The following is a 12,816-nucleotide window of genomic DNA, read 5'->3' on the forward strand; positions in this document are numbered from 1 at the left end:
GTAGAGTGCTAGGAACAGTACCTAGGCCCTGAGTTCAAGCCCCAGGACCTGGGGGAAAAATTAGTATGGGAAGTTTAACCAAGACCAACATTAACCTTGGGAATTCTCCTCAGCCTGAAACCCATAGATACATTCTTCCTAAGTAGAAAATGGAGATGCATTCTCACCCATGAGCTAGGTTTCTTGGCACAGAGAAGATGCAAAGCCCAAACATGCAGCTGCTTTGCCCACAGGTCACAGAATCATAGGAAATGAGGAGAGAAGAAAGGTGATAAGTTAGCAGGGCACTGGTGGCTCATGCCTGTAATCCTGCCTGTTCAGAAGGCTGAGACCTGAGGAACACATTTCAAAGCCAGCCCAAGAGATTCTTATCTCCAATTAACTAGGAAAAGGGCAGAAGTAGAGGTGTGGCACAGTGGTAGAGGCACTAGCCTTGAGCAAAAAAAAAAAATCCAAACAAGAGCATGAGGCCCTGAGTCCAAACCCTTGAATCGACACAAAGAAAAGAGAGAGAGAGAAGGGGGAAGGAAGGAAGGAAGGAAGGAAGGAAGGAAGGAAGGAAGGAAGGAAGGAAGGAAGGAAGATATGAAATAGAGAAGTAAGAGGTAAGTACATGCAGCGGCTCTCACATTGAGTACAGGATTGATTTTCAACATCAGAAAATATATTGCTTCATCTCTTTCTTTAAAATAAAAAGGAGACCAGTATGGTGGCACTTGCTAGCTCCCAGGGGGGGAACAGTAAGAGGATTTGGAGAGCAAAAGTGTGAGACCCTATCTGAAAGAGAAATTAAAGCAAAAATGGTTGGGGCATACCAATGAGCACAAGGCACTGAGTTTAATCTCCATTATTATGGGGGGGTGGGGAGAGATTGCCATATGTGCACATGTGTGCATGAGCTTGGGTATATGTGTGAATACAATGACTCCTTTCACTACAAGAGCTACCACCACGGGACTTTGCACACTGAGCAGCCACGCATGATGGACAGTTCTCCCAGTGATTTAGAAAAGAATGAATTCTCCTTATAGCAGTGCATCTGTGGTCTCTCTTAGAAGGCCTGCAGGTGACTTTCTTGAGAGAAACAGAGATGCTGTGTTCATCTCCGCAAGAGGGTTGACGGACAAGGGCACGACTTTCAAGATGGCCACCCTGTGGGCCGCACACCAGAACGGAGAAACACTTGGCGTGATTCCTCTGCAGTTTCTGAGTCCGGGCACAGAAAGCGAGCTGTTGCTCGGCCAGCACGGTCACAGCTGCTCCATTCTTCCTTCCCACAGAGGCATTTCCATTTTTGTTTGCTCTACTTTTGGCTACACAACAGACCTAAAGTGTTCCTTCCTTTGTAAATAGCCAAATGACTCCTCTCAAAGCACCTAGTGGGGGGGGGAGGGTGGAGAGAAGGCTCCCGTCCCCAGGGGATCTGGGTCCCAGAGCTTAGCAAATGAAACATTCTGGGGAGCTGAACCAGAGCACCTGAGCCTCAGCCTCACCTGAAGTTTCTGTAAAAACAAAAATAATAATTTGTTAATGTCCTCAATGTCTTCTTAAAGCCTCCGGTAAGCGCAATGCACGCTCTTCGTTTCTTACTCATGCTATCTGTGTGCTTTTGGGTTTCATACGTGATTTTTCCAATTTTTCTTTAAAAGGACTGAAAGAACAACAAAAATATCATAACCAAGAAAGGAAAAGAAGCCTCCAGATGTCAACGTCATTGCACACACAAGGGCAGCGTTCGGAAACCCAGTAAATCACAGGGAATAGGAATGATGGTGAAGGCAGCGCCCGCGTTGTTCAAGTGTCACAGAGCCCGCGCTCTGCAGCTGGGGGTGTCGGGTGGTATGACAGGCAGGGGCTGCGCTAGAAAACTAGCCTGCGATGACGAACAGTAGATGCTTGTGCTTATTCCAGCTCTCAGTCTTTTCTTCTGTGAGATGCTGATAAGAATACCTTTGCCAAACCAAGGTTTTGTTACAAACATAAAATTGTACAGAGTATCTAAAATAGCAAGCATGAGTGGGAATTGTTCATAAGAAATCACTTCAAGCTGGGTACTGGTGGCTGTAATTCTCAGGAGGCTGAGATCTGAGGATCCCAGTTCAAAGCCAGCCTGGGCAGGAAAGTCCTCAAAGACTCATCTCCAATGAACCACTAGAAAACTGGAATTGGCTCTGTAGCTCAATGTGGTACAGCATTAGCCTTAAGCCAAAGAGCTCAGGGACAGCGCCAAGTTGTGAATTCAAGATCCACAACCAACAACAACAAAAACTAATCAGAGGGCTGGGAAGGTGGCTCAGTGGTAGAGTGCTTGCCTTGCATGTATGAGACCCTGGGTTCGATTCCTCAGCACCTCATAAGCAAAAAAAAGCTGGAAGTGGTGCTGTGGCTCACGTGGTAGAGCGCTAGCCTTGAGCTGAAGAGCTGAGGGAGAGCGCCAGGCCCAGAGTTCAGGCCCCATGACCGACAAAAAAAAAAAAAAAAAAACTAATCAGAAATCACTTCTATTATCAGGCCATGGGTGAGAATCAGAGTCAGTTGGAGGGGTGGTTGGTGTATAGGAGTAACCAGTGCTAACTTGTCACTCTATTTTGTGTGTATATATGCCCATATTGGGGCTTGAACTCGGGGCCTGAGCACTGTCTCTTTGCTTTTTCATTCAAGGCTAGAACTCTACCACTTGAGGCACAGCTCTACTTACATCTTTTTGGCAGTTAATTGGAGATAACAGTCTCACAGAGCTTTCTTCCTGGCTGGCTTTGAACCATGATCCTCAGATCTCAGCCTCCTGAGTTACTAGGATAAGAAGTGTCAGTCACTAATGCCCAGCTAAGTTAGTTATTCTTGTTGTGCACTGGGTTCTCAGTGCTCACTCCAGAGCTTATGGGTGGGCTTAGGCCCTGACCACATCCTTTCTAAAGCTGTGCAGATGTTCTAATGAAGAAGGAGTACAAGAAGGGATCTGATGTCTCATCGGAAGAGATCAAGGAGCCAGGTTATACACAAGCAAGATGTGAGGTACCAAGCAATGAAGAGCAGACAGAGCCCTAAAACACAGAAAATAAACAAGGGAGGCCCAGGAATTACCCTGACGGTATTTGTAGGATGTGGCACAAGAATGGAAACTGAGGTAGGGCTTCACAAACTCCCTATGTTGAGAACACAATGCTAAGAGCTGAGAAGCCCAAAGCAGCCTGAGTTCCTAGGACAGAGAACAGAACTCCCCAGAGCGGAAGGCAGAGTCAGACAGAGGGTCTACTGCAAGGAGTCAGCCCAGCACTGACCAGTGCATGGGCACGAGAAAACCACCAAGGCCGGGGAAAGAACCACATGAAAGAAGTAGAGGAAATAGTACTTGATACTCTCTCCCCACATGACAGAGAACTAGTGCCTTCCAGTCTGCCTGAAAAAGCTCAGAATTCATGCATTATCACATGGAGTGTTCAGGAAGGTCTTGCTTCTGTCATGAGGATGAATTTGTCTACAAAGAGCCCTGCTCTAGCCCGGCCTAACTATTTCCAGTGACTGCATCCTTCACAAAGCTCAAAAGTGTATGGGATGGCTAGTATGGTAGCTCCCACCTGTAAAGGAATGGGAGATAGAGACTGGGAGAATAAACCAGTCCAGGCAAAAACTGAAATGCCAGCCCCTGGTAGCACACACCTATGATCCTGGCCACATGGAAAGTCTGCAGTTTTAGGCCAGCCACACACACACACAGACACACACAGACACACACAGACACACAGACACACGCATGCACGCACGCACACACACACACACACACACACACACACACACACACACACACACACACACACACACACACACACACACACACACACAATGTGAGACCTGATCTGAAAAACGAGAAAAGCAAAAAAGACCTGGAACATGGATCCAGTGGCAAAGCACCTGCTTAGGAAGAACCATGCCCTGAGTCCAAATCCCAGGACTGCCAAAGAAAGGAATGCTTATAATAACAAAAATACTCATCACCTAACAAGGTAAAATCATAATGGATCTGGTTAAAGTTATGTCTAGGGATTTGTATTGCACAGGAAGTTCCAGGAGGAAGGGGGCTGCCCCATCTTGGTAGAACCAAGGTTTGATTATCTTCTGAGCTGGGCACTGGTGGCTCATACCTGTAATCCTAGGTATGCAGGAGGCTGAGATCTGAGGATCCTCATTTGAAGCCCAGGCAAATAAATCTGAGAGATTCTGATCTCCAATTAACCAGCAAAATGTCAAGAGGGGAGACGTGGCTCAAGGCCTAGTGCTAGTCTTGAGCCTTTTTAGGCTAAGCAAAACCACAAGGTCCTAAGTTCAAACCCCAGGACGGGCACCAAAAAAAAATTAGAATACCTAAACACTAAGAACATCTTGTGCATTCACACATGGTGGTCATTTGTGAATACCTTGAGTACTTGTACACATTTACGTTTTCACCTTCCATCTACCTGAGGACTTTAAATATAACTGCAGTATCGTGTGCTGCCAGAACACAGTGTTTCCACTTCCCACAGAAGCTAAAAGCCTGTCACTGTCTTTGCTATCATTTGCTTCCATGGTGGGTTGGGGGTTTTGTGAGTTGTCCATTGAAGGCTCGTTTTAACATGTCCATTTATATATACAGTGCATTAAAAAAATATATGGACCACTTCATGAATTTGTCTATTATCCTTGCACAAGGGCCATGCTAATCATCTCTGTATCATTCCAACTTTAATTTATGCTGCAGAAGTGAGCACTAAACATAGCATCTTAATCATTCTCCCCTTTCTCCTTCCCTCCCTCTCCCTCCCCTGCTAGTCTCATGGAGTTTCTTTGTTCCATTTTCACCCCGAAGCCCGGTTATTCTGACTATAGACCCCTTCCACCCCCCTCTCCATTGGCCTGCCCCCTCCCACTACTCCCCACACCCAGGCCCAGACCTGTCTCAACTTCCTAATGTTCTTTTTTGTTAACTGCATGTTCATTGTTCCAACCAGAAAACGAAGAAAACGAGCCCTAAGCAAGCAGAAGGAAGGAAATAACAAAGTCCAGAAACTAATAAGATTGAAACCAGGAAAACCACATTAAAAGTCATGAAATGAAAAGTTAGGTCTTTGATGGTGGTTGTTTCAATGCTGGGGATTGAACCCATGACCTCATGCATGCCAGGTAAACTCTCTACTACTAAGCTACACCTCCCAGCCAAAAGCTGATTCTGTCTTTAAAATTTTTAAAAAATCAGGTTTATAAACCTCCAGCAACACTGAAAAGTTTTAAAAGGTCAGAAGATACAAATCTCAGGCATCAGGATCAAAAAGGTAAGTAGCACCGCGCAGAAGAAAAGCAGAAAAGTGACGTACAACCTTATGATCATAAATGTGAATATTTAGAAGAAATGGAACAATTCCTCAAAAATCACAAACTAGAACAACTCAACCAAAATGGGAGACACAACTAGAATAGATCTATGTCAAATTAAGCCAGAATAATACTTTACCATGTTGTAACTCAATCAGCAAGAAACAAAGGATGCCACAATTAATAAGCCAAATCATAGGAGTCTTTATTGCAAAGGCAATGCACAGGGGCATATACTTCCCAAATCATGCAGCCCAGAGACAGCTCAGCATTAGTCTTTTTTTTTTTGTCAGTCCTAGGGCTTGAACTCAGGGCCTGGGCACTGCCTTTGAGCTACTCTACCACTTGAATCACAGCACCACGTCCAGCTTTTCCTGTGTATGTGGTACTGAGGAATTGAACCCAGGGCTTTTTGCATGCTAGGCAAGCACTCTACCACGAAGCCACATTCCCAGCCCAGAGTTAAGTTTTTAAAGGCACAAACAACATTTTTTGGGGCAAAACAGTATATAGGGTTTTTTAAGAATTAATTTTGCAAAGCTTATCCAGAAGCAAATTGAGCGTTGTCAGTAAATTTAGACTTACCCCCAGAATACTGGGCAGAGGGCGTAATTTTTGTCAGGATGACAGCACCAAATGCTGGTGACAAGATGGGGAAACTGGACCATTCTTCGCACATTGCCAGAAGGAGACTTCTGAATTTTCACCATGTCAGAAACTACATCCTTGATATGATATTTACATTTGGTGTGTATGTGTATGTGCGTGCACACGCGCACACATGCATGCACATGTGTTCATAACTTGCTGTTATTCACTTCTTGTTTTTATTAGTGATAAGAATGTAAAATAAGTCAGTACCACTCCAGAAAATAATTTTCGTTCAATGGAACATAACAATTTCCATCTTACCTTCACATAAAAGCCCACATAAATATTCCTAGCAGCCTTATATATAATTTTTCCACAAAGTTGGAAAACTGTGGTATATCCATTTCATGGAATATTACTCATCAGTTAAAAAGAATGGACTCTTGATGCATCTAAGGCCTTAGATGAATCTCTAGGAAATTGTGTTGTTTGCTTGTTTTTAAAGGCAGCCTTTGAAGGTTAGGCAATATCTCAGTCCACTTACATAATATTCCCGAAGTAGAAGAATTATAATGATGGAGAACAAATTAACGAGGGCTGGGAGACAGGACCAGAGAGGTGGAGGAGAATGCAACTATACAAGAACAACACAAAGTGGGGGACCCATGCTCACGCCTGTAATCCTAGCTACGCAGGAGGCTGAGATCTGAGGAGGGGGAAGGTCTAGAAGCCAGCCCAGGCAGGAAAGTCCATGAGACTCTATCTCCAATTAACCACCAAAAGAAGCCAGAAGTGGCGCTGTGGCTCAAGTGGTAGAGTGCTAGCTTGAGCAAAAAAGCCCAGGGACAGTGCCTAGGCCCTGAGATCAAGCCCCAGGATTGGCACACAACACACATACCACCACTACCACCACTACCACCACCACCACCACCACTAGGGAGGGACAGGGGAGGGGATGGGAAGGAAGGGGAGCCTAGGCGAAGCATCCTGGCACTGCAGGGCAGACTTGTGATGAACACACAGCTCCAAAGGCTCTGGCTCAGGCTTACCAGGCCCAGAGAAACAGGCCCGTGCAGTGGGCATGTTGCCTCCGATTGTGAGGTGCTCTAGATAAGACAGCCCAACAAAGAGGCTTTATGTTCTCCTGGGACAGTCCCTGTTTTTGTACCCCGGGCTAAACCTAGGGTTACTAGAAGATCGCACCCCTTGAACCAAGTGATAGCCAGAGCCCAGATCTGGAGGGCAAATGATTTGTTTCAGGAAAGCACGAAGCCCCCTGCGAGGAGCAAGCTGGGGGGAAGGAGAGGAGAGAAGGAGGGAGAGGAGGAGGGGAGGGCCGAGCTCAGGGCTCACAGCCTGTGCCCCCTGCTCTGAGCGACCTGTGATGAGACGTGTCCCAGGTCCCCAGCCTCAGCCAGTCCCACCCTGCCTTCAGTGGGGCGGGAAAACTCGTTGCACTCAGCCCCAGGGTTAGGGTCAGAAAAAGACACCAGAGCAAGCCAAGCTATAGAGAGGGATCCGCCTGAGTCCACACACTCTGGTCCTGATGGCAGCCAACAGCAGGAGGCCTGGCAACCCACCCCTGTCCAGTGGGCAATGGAGGAGCGGGAGGGGAGCACTCCGCGTGAAGGAGCAGGTTCCCTGGGGAAGGATGGGATGGGGAGCGCCGAGGTTCCCAAAGCAGGGACGCAACAGGTGGTGGCCGTACCCCACAGGAGCTTGCTAAAAACGACCCTCCCCAGAGGCCCTGCAGAGCTGCTGGGTCAGGGGCAGGACCCGAGCCACGAAACATGGCCTGAAACATGGGCGGTGACTCTCAGCCTATGCCACACATTCCAGCACTTCAGGACAAAAGTGGCTGATCTCAGCCGAGCACCGGTGGCTCACGCCTGTCATCCTAGCTACTCAGGAGGATGAGATCTGAGGATCACGGTTCAAAGCCAGACCCAGCAGGAAATCTGTGAGACCCTTATTTCCAATAAACCACCAGAAAACAGGAAGTGGCGCTATGGTTCAAGCAGTAGAGCACTCGCTTGGAGCTGAAGAGTGCACGCAGACAGCACCCAGGCCCAGAGTTCAAGCCCCAGGACTAACAACAACAACAAGTGGCTGATCTTACCCGGAAGACAGCAATTTTATCAACAGACTTGGTTCATGGAGGGTACAATCTGGGTATGACAAATCCAAACCCAGCTACAGGCCAGACACCTGGAACCTTCCACAAAATATCATCACTAGGCAGTCTCCTTAGGCTCACCAAGCCAAAACACTGGGGCTGAGAATTCCTGTTTTACAGCCTTCCATCAGCTATAGAACTCCCATATACTTGCTCTGTGTGTGTGTGTGTGTGTGTGTGTGTGTGTGTGTGTGTGTGTGTGTGTGTGTGTGTACGTGCATGCATGCATGCATGCACACACACTGAGGTTTGAACTCAGGGACTGGACACTGTCCCTGAGTTTTTGCGCTCAAGGTTGACGCTGTACCACCTGAGCACTCGAGCCAGCTCCACTTCTGGCTTTTTTCTGGTTAATTGGAGATGAGTCTCATAGCTTTTCCTACCCAGGCTGGCTTTGAACCTTGATCTCAGTCAGATCTCAGCCTTCTTAGTAGCTAGGATGACAGGCGTGAGCCACTGGTGCTACACTTGCTCATTTTGAGAACCATCATCTTAGGAATTTTTTGAAGGATGAGTTCAGCCTTGCCAAAGAGGTCCACGTGTGTAACACTGTCCTCAGCTCATCCAACAAACACAACATTCAGTCAGTCAACAAACCACATCTTGTGTGCCTCTTCTACTGAGCACTTAAAAACATAAATTTAAACAACCTGGTTTTTTAAGTTCGTCACCCTTTTATGAGTAGGGCCAAGAAGACAAGAACAGGGATGGATAGAAAGGTGTGCTTTAAAAATATATATATATGGTGAGCTAATTAATAATGCGAGTCAGGAACTGCTTTGGCAATACCCAGGAAGGCTGCCTACACCACAGCACCCTCCCTCCCCGCCCCCACGCCCCACCTACTGCAGGGAAGTTAAACAGCTTATTTTGTCTTTTGAAAAAGGGCACAGATATCCATCACCAAGGGAAAAATAAAAATTAAATAGAGGTATGCCAGCTGAGGTGCATCCAAGAAAGATAAAGGCCAGAAAGAGACAGTAGACAGGATTGAGAAGAGGGCGATGAGAAAAGATTAACCTGTGTGCAGCCTGCCAGGCCCCGCTGCCAGGCCAGGGGGTAGGCGGAGGCCAGAGCCAGAGCACGAAGTCAACAGCTTGGATAGGGTCCTTGGCTCTCACAGTCTGATAGGTAGACGTATTATAATGACCTGTTTACACATCACTCTCCTGTGCTATGCCCAAAGAGCAGCGATTCCAGTCACCTGCCCTGGAGCACCTGGTAGCCACCTACAAGATGTTTCCTGAGACATTCCATAAACTGCCTATTCTTCGGAGGGAATCGCGAATGTTCTGTCAAATCCTGGCTAAGCTCACAAGTACCCATGGCGGGGGCAGGTCAGGGTATGAAAGCCTGGCGCTAGGCTCCGAGCTCTGTCGGGGGCGAATGGTGTCCCGCCAGAATGCATGTCCCTCTCCACCCCAGAATGCGGCCTTATTTGGAAATCAAGTCCTTGCAGTGGTAATGAAAGGAAGACTGGAGATGACAGGCTGCTGGCAGAGGGTAGAGCTTCAATCCAACCAGATTGACCTCAGAGATAGAGAAGAAGGACACACAGAGACCCAGCGAGAAGCCAGGTGAAGCCAGGCAGAGAGGGCAATGAGGCGGGCAGGGCCTCCGGAGTGCACAGAGGCCAGGAGAGACAGGAAGTGCCCTTGCCCAGCACCTTCAGAGGGAGCAAGGGTCAGTTAAGAAGTCTCCAGGGGCCGGGCACCCGTGGCTCACACCTGTAATCCTAGCTACTCAGGAGGCTGAGATGTGAGGACCACAGTTCAAAGCCAGCCAAGGCAGGAAAGTCTATGAAACTCTTATCTTCACGAAACCACCAGAAAACCAGAAGTGGCACTGTAGATCAAGGGGTAGAATACTTGTCTTGAGCTGAGGCACAGTGCCTAGCCCCAGGCCCAACGATGACAATGACGAAGGAGGAGGAGGAGGAGGAGGAGGAGGAGGAGGAGGAGGAGGAGGAGGAGGAAGAAGAAGTCATCATCTCCAGGATTGTGGGATAATAAACTTTCTTTTTTTTTTTTTTTAAGGCAACACAAGTGTGTTCTGAAGGTCCTCCAACAGGCGTTTGTTCCTCACAACCACCCCAACAGATAGGGAAGAAAACACTCCCAACACTCCCAAAGGAAAGAAAGAGAAACCCCGGCTCCACGCGGCCTCCAATGGAGCCCAGCTCAAGCGGGGAACCCTGTAGCTCAGGACTGCTGTGGACTGGGCAGACACAGCTCCATCCTAGAGCAACAGCACCCCACACTCTAGTGTCTGTGAGGATGGCCTCACCTCTTTAACTACAAAGAGCTGGAGAGACAGGAGGCATAATCCAAAGGAGCACATGAAAGGGAGAGGCACACATGCTGACCATACATGCTAGTTCTAAGAGAAAAAGAAAAACGCGCCCACATTTTTCTAGTGTCAATGTCTCCTGATTCTGTTTTAAGATAGTAGTAAAAAGTTACTTGTGTCTGACACAGGCATGCAAAGATCTTAAGAAGGCAGGAACATAATAAGGGAGATGGGGGGGGGGCGTTTAATTCTTGCTCTGTTGGCACTTTCTTTGAAGGGTATTTAAAGTGGCTGGAGCATTGGAAGTGTGGCCTTCCATATTTGGAATTCCTTTTAGCGTTCTCCTACAACATAGAAAATGTTTAAAACTAGAAGTGACGTCCCCACTTACTCCTGAGGTTGTCATGAAAGGTTTTAAACCCCTGAAATATAATGGATAGAAAAAAAAGAGGGAGGAAGGGAGGGAGAGGGAGAGAGAGAGAGAGAGAGAGGAGGGGGGAAGGAAGAAGGAAGGAAGGAAGGAAGGAAGGAAGGAAGGAAGGAAGGAAGGAAGGAAGGAAGGAAGGAAGGAAGGAAGGAAGGAAGAAAGGAAAGAAGGTAGGTACTGGTGGCTCATGCTTAGAATCGTAGTTACTCATGAGGCTGAGATCTGAAGATCACAGTTCAAAGCCAGCCTGGGCAAAAAAAAACCTCCCTGTGAAACTTATCTACAATTAACCACTCAAAACCCAGAAGTGGAACTGAGGCTCAAAGTCATAGAGCACCAGCCTTGAGCAAAAGCTCAGGGACTCTCTCAAGCCCTTGGTTCAAGCCCCATAGGTGACAAAAAAAAGAGAGAGGGAGAGGAAAGACGGGAAAGGAATGGGAGGGAAGGGGAGGGGAGGGGAGGGAAGCCCAGTTATCAAATAACCACTTTCCTGATTCTCAGCCCATGCAAAATTGGAGGATCCTCTAACTTTCAGACACAATGGGGTACTGAAGTCAGTGTGTGTGACTACAAATCTTAGCTAACCAACATGGCCAAAGAGGAAAGATTATTCATTTTTAAACACCTATTAAACTGACTCTCAGTATATTCTGAATATCCCTCTCTCCTTCCTCTCCCCTTCCCACCCTTCAGTTCACGCCACCCCTCACCTCTTCCATGACTCTTTCTTCCTTGGATGGAGGAGCTGAAGGAGGGGTAGACACAGGAAGAACACCAAAGGTTTGTTTCCCCTTAAACTTGAATTTCATATAGTATACAGTAACTATTTTGTAAGTTTAACCCAAATAATGCTTGAGATATACTTGGGTTCCAAAAACCTACTGTTTGTTGCTTGTCTTCAGTTCAACTGGGCATCTGGATTTTTCTTTGCTATGTTTGGGAGAAAGCCAGGTCTGGATTTTCATGACAATTGTGCTCTAAATCATGCAATCTGGGACAGGCTACCTAACTCTTCTGTTAGGTAAAATGGACTGCTCTCCTCACCTGCCTCAACCTCCTGGACAATTCCACAGACATCAAAACAAAGCCAGTGTCTTCAGTAGAGTAACGAAATCCGTTTAAAATGGGTTTTTTTGTTGTTTGTTTGTTTTGTCAGTCATGGGGCTTGAACTCTGGGCCTGGGCACTGTCCCTCAGCTCTTCAGCTCAAGGCTAGCACTCTACCACTTGAACCACTATGCCACTTCTGGTTTTCTGGTGGTTTACTGGAGATAAGAATCTCACAGACATTCCTGCCTAGGCTGGCTTTGAACCATAATCCTCAGATCTCAGCCTCCTGAGTAGCTAGGATTTCAGGTGCCAGTGCCTGGCTTGTTTAAAATATTGTAAAAGGAAGAGGTGGATACAAAAGAGTACTAGAGTAGGAATGAATTTGGTCAGAACACATTATATACATGCATGGAAACAGCACAGTGACACCCCTCTATACAATGAATGGACCCTAAGAGTAAAATCTCATTCTACTTGACACATTTCTCCCATTTTCTTCACATGCAACCACCAAGTATGACTGGGGTACAGCATTCCCATGCAAGACCCCTTTGTTCAAAACTTAGTAAGGCAAAATTCAACTGAGTGAGGGCCTTTTCTAAGCCTCGGCCCTGGGAAGCTGCAAGGGTCACAGGCCTCGGAGGATGCCCTGACCCCACATTTCCTGTTCTGCCCAATGGGCTGCATAAAATGTCATTCAAACGAACAACTCCAACATTCGTCCCTGGTCTCTACCTCAGGGATCAAGGCTTTTCACCAAGTAATCTCTGGGCCTGCCTGTCTCAGTGTCCTCTGGGTAATTTTCCTGGCGGGGGAGGGGGAGGGAGGTAACACAGTTTGAACTCAGGGCTTTGTACTTGTTAGGCAGCATTCTGCCACTTGATCCAGGCTCTGGTTATTCAGGAGATTAAATCTCACTTCTGAGATGAATGGCT

General features: G+C 47.2%; 1 non-coding gene across 1 annotated transcript; it reads right to left on the bottom strand.

The window, feature by feature from the left end:
* Positions 1-4,643: 4,643 nt before the first annotated feature.
* On the bottom strand, positions 4,644-4,746 carry LOC138803988 (U6 spliceosomal RNA). Its single transcript, XR_011365113.1, has one exon. It is a non-coding gene; the product is annotated as a U6 spliceosomal RNA (small nuclear RNA).
* Positions 4,747-12,816: the final 8,070 nt, after the last annotated feature.

Source organism: Dipodomys merriami, unplaced genomic scaffold (genome assembly GCF_024711535.1).
Source record: "Dipodomys merriami isolate MVZ:Mamm:240054 unplaced genomic scaffold, mDipMer1.0.p SCAF_35, whole genome shotgun sequence".
NCBI classification, from domain to species: domain Eukaryota; kingdom Metazoa; phylum Chordata; class Mammalia; order Rodentia; family Heteromyidae; genus Dipodomys; species Dipodomys merriami.